General features: G+C 30.2%; 1 pseudogene across 1 annotated transcript; it reads right to left on the bottom strand.

Annotated features, from left to right (window-relative positions):
- Window positions 1-343: 343 nt before the first annotated feature.
- Window positions 344-2,594, bottom strand: LOC149154355 (LOB domain-containing protein 11-like; annotated as a pseudogene). Its single transcript, XR_016262820.1, has 3 exons — window positions 2,442-2,594; window positions 1,987-2,262; window positions 344-770 (listed from the first exon to the last, which is right to left on the bottom strand). The product of XR_016262820.1 is annotated as an LOB domain-containing protein 11-like (transcript).
- Window positions 2,595-3,825: the final 1,231 nt, after the last annotated feature.

Raw genomic sequence — 3,825 nt, forward strand, 5'->3', positions numbered from 1 at the left:
ATACTACCAACACAGCTGAATTGAATTGATGATTCCTCTATTAAAAATTGGTGATCCCTCTATTATAGAGTATCATGTAAGCTACTAAATTCAAGATTCAAATGCTAAAAAATGAAAAAACCATACTAATTATGAATCCACTCTTTTATATTTAACTCTATTTCACATCTTGTATTATGAAGTATCATTTAAGTTATTAAATTCAAGATTCAAATGCTAAAAAAATGAAAAAGCCACAGTAATTATGAATCTACTCTTTTATATTTAACTCTATTTCACATCTTGATTTAATTCCAAATAATAAAAATAATTTAATTTCAACATCAAAATTAAACCATATACAAAATATAAAAACTTCTGGTTTTTATTTACTTTAATACAGTGGAAATAATTATCAAACCCAAACATATCAAATTATACACTCTCCATAATTCATCATTTTGGTATCAATTTCATAAACTTCTCTCTAATCTAATCCATCGGATTTGAATTCAATAAATCCTCGTCCCGGTCGTCGTCTTCGTTTGGTGATGTGTTGATTGTGTCAATAAACTTGCTCAAACCTGACCTAGAAGCTACAATTTGGGCTGTGGAGAACGCATTTTCTGAAGTAATGCCCCTGTTGCAGTTATTTGTAATTGCAGGTCCGATATTTGGAGTTGAAGCTGCTGTATTATGCCTATGCAGCCGAAAGCAGGATCATGTAGCCTTGCACTTGCTTCGTAGACCATACTATTTATTGCATCAATAATCTTGTCAGAGGGAAGATCCTGCCACAGTACAATGGATAACAAGATGGAGTTGGCAGCCGAAATGGGGTAAGGTATTCTTTTTAATCTCTTCGGATTTACAAAGCCAAAAGCTCCAGAAGAATGGATTTTTAAGAAATAATTAGAAAGAAAATAGATGAATTCAAATTCGATTTTGGGAGAAGATACTGGCGAACTAATTAGGTAGAAAGTTAAGCAGAATATGACGCATGATGGAGAGATCAAGGTGTTTTTCTAGATTTGGGCGAAGAGATTGAAAACTGCACTGATCTTAAAACCTGAAACTATCCCATATTTATTTTTGATCAAATATTTTGGGAATATATTATATTTATTTTTATTAAATATTTGGAAATCTATACATGAGTGGGACTCTTTGCAAATCAATTCCAAACACCGAAGCTCCAGAGGCTGGAGTTGGTGATGGGACTTGCCTTTTTACTGCTTGTATCTTCACTACCGGCTTATGGGTGACACTTCCAGAGATTTGTATATAGTAGGACTCTTTGCAAATGGATTCCAAACACCAAAGCTCCACAGGTAGGAATTGGTGATGGACTTGCTTTTTATTGGTTGTATAGAATTATGTTAGAAAAGAATTTTTAGAATAGAAATTTTTAGTTAAATTTTAGATTTTTGTGATTTATATTGTAAATGAAATTTTTTTTCAAATTAATTACATTATTAAGATTGAGTAGAATTTTAGAACCAAATCATGAAAACAAGTTATTTCAAAATGTGATGAATTTAGACCTATTACATTAAAATTACTCACATCCCATAAACCTAAACCCAAAAATATCATATACTCATTTTATCTCAAAAAATTACTCACATCCCATAAACCTAAACCCAAAAATATCATATACTCATTTTATCAGAAAATTTGATGGATTTAGACCTATTACATTAAAATTACCCACATACCATAAACCTAAACCCAAAAATATCATATACTCATTTTATGTTTCATCATTTATCGGTTTATGTGTTTATGCATCTGGTTAAGAAAATTCTTTTCCAGTGGATACACAATCAGCAGAAATTTATACTGGTGGATTCGAAAAGCTCTTAAGCGATTTATGTTTCGCACCGGATATTTCGGGGATCAGGGGAATTTAAACGAAACAAAAACTGCTACGAAGTAAATTATATTAACAAAAACTGCTACGAAGTAAATTATATTAAAAAATCCAAAACCAAAACTGCGACTTACTTTTATCAATTTGATGACGTTGCAGGCGCCAAACACTTGATGTAAGATTGAGAACTTGTGGAGATCATCTGAAACAAAACTGTATAGCATCGTGCAATTATCCAGACATTCTTTTTTCTCTATCTCGCAAACATCATGGAAATCAGCAGATGGGGATTGGATGCGTGACTTTTCTAGAGAATTGTCCATGATTTGCATAACTCCAATTAAGATTTTGCAGAAATTAAAATCAATGCGTGCGCCGCCTTTCTTTAATATTGCTCATGATCTGCATAACTGCAACCAAGATTTGCAGAAATTAGAATCAAATATAAGGTATCAAGCCAAATATGGAAAAACGCATCATTCCTTCATTTCATGTAACATAACAGCTGTGAATTTTAATATCCTCAGAAGTAAAAAAATAGAGATTGGGAAGCGAAAGAAAATTAAACAAACTGTAAGGCGTATTTTACAGGATCAAAAAATCCACAGGTCGTATGCTGCTGATAGATAAATTGCCGGTTGCTGATCATGAAATTAGTACCGCTACAATCATGTCTATTAGAAATCTGTGGTCTTGGCTTTCGTTCATATAACCTAAATTTATAGTGGCTAATGGAATGCGTCGTGTAATATTTAATTTGCGTTCATCTTTGTTGTCTGTATGGAGACCATTGACACTTGAGGCGAAAAGGGAGCGGAGATAAGGAAGGCAACGTGTCTCATCCCTGGTCGCTTCTTATTACAATGCTACATATTTGTATTTAAAGAAAATATAACTTCAAATTATTAGGTCTATCACAGGCACGGAAAATTTATTAGAATATATATTTTGCCCCCTTGTAACTTTGTGTTTTTAAAGAAAAAACGCAATACTTCATCATGGATTCTGGGAAACATGGTTTCAATCCTTAAATTGTATAACAATTTTTTTAATTATTATAATTTAACGATCTAATAAATTATAATTATATTTTTGTGATTTGTTTGAAAAATATACTTATATTTATAGTGTGGATATTAAGTTTTAATTATATATTAATATATTATGATTTACTAACTTATAATTTAATTGTTAAGTTTTATTAGTATAATTGATTCACGATGGGCTTCGTCATCAAGGTGACTCACGATTAAATTTTACGAGGGTGGTTGTGCCCTGTGTTAAGGGGAGGAGACATACTAAAAAATTTTAGTCTTGCGTGGTCCAAGGGAAGCAAGTGATTCTGAAGAATTAGATGACCCAGTTAGATGCTCCTCAAACCACAAATCAGACAACTTGACAAACAAAAATATTTTATAATTCTAATTAATTTAAAAAATATACACAAAATTAACTTAATTTGAAATTATTTAATTAATTTAATTTTTTTATTATTTTATTTTTTATTAAATTTATAAATATGAAAACGATTTTATTATTTTATTATAAAATTAATTTATTTTCATTGAAAAAAAATAATAGTTCTACTTAACTATTCTCAAAATGTGTATATGTTTACATTATTCCTCGAATCACATTTATAAGTGAGTGGATACTCTCACCAAAAAAATTGACTTCATCTATTAAAAGTTGGACCATATATTTGTGTGATGAATACCTACACCATATGTATACTTTTAATACATGGACCACATGTATATGTTTTTAATAAATGGAAAATATTTTCCACTTTCATTGGCATCAAAATCAATACAAATTCCCTTGATTATGTCAATAAATAGTACAAACTACACTTATGTGTTCATACTATTCCTTAAATTATCGTGAAACTTTAAATTTTCTTTCTAAATACTCCTTCAATATATGGATCACATAGTTTTGTGTTTACATTATTCATTACATTTATACCAGAT

This window comes from Pinus tabuliformis, chromosome 9 (genome assembly GCF_031772625.1).
Source record: "Pinus tabuliformis cultivar Carrire ecotype Pingquan chromosome 9, CPIR1, whole genome shotgun sequence".
In the NCBI taxonomy this organism is placed as follows: Eukaryota; Viridiplantae; Streptophyta; class Pinopsida; order Pinales; family Pinaceae; genus Pinus; species Pinus tabuliformis.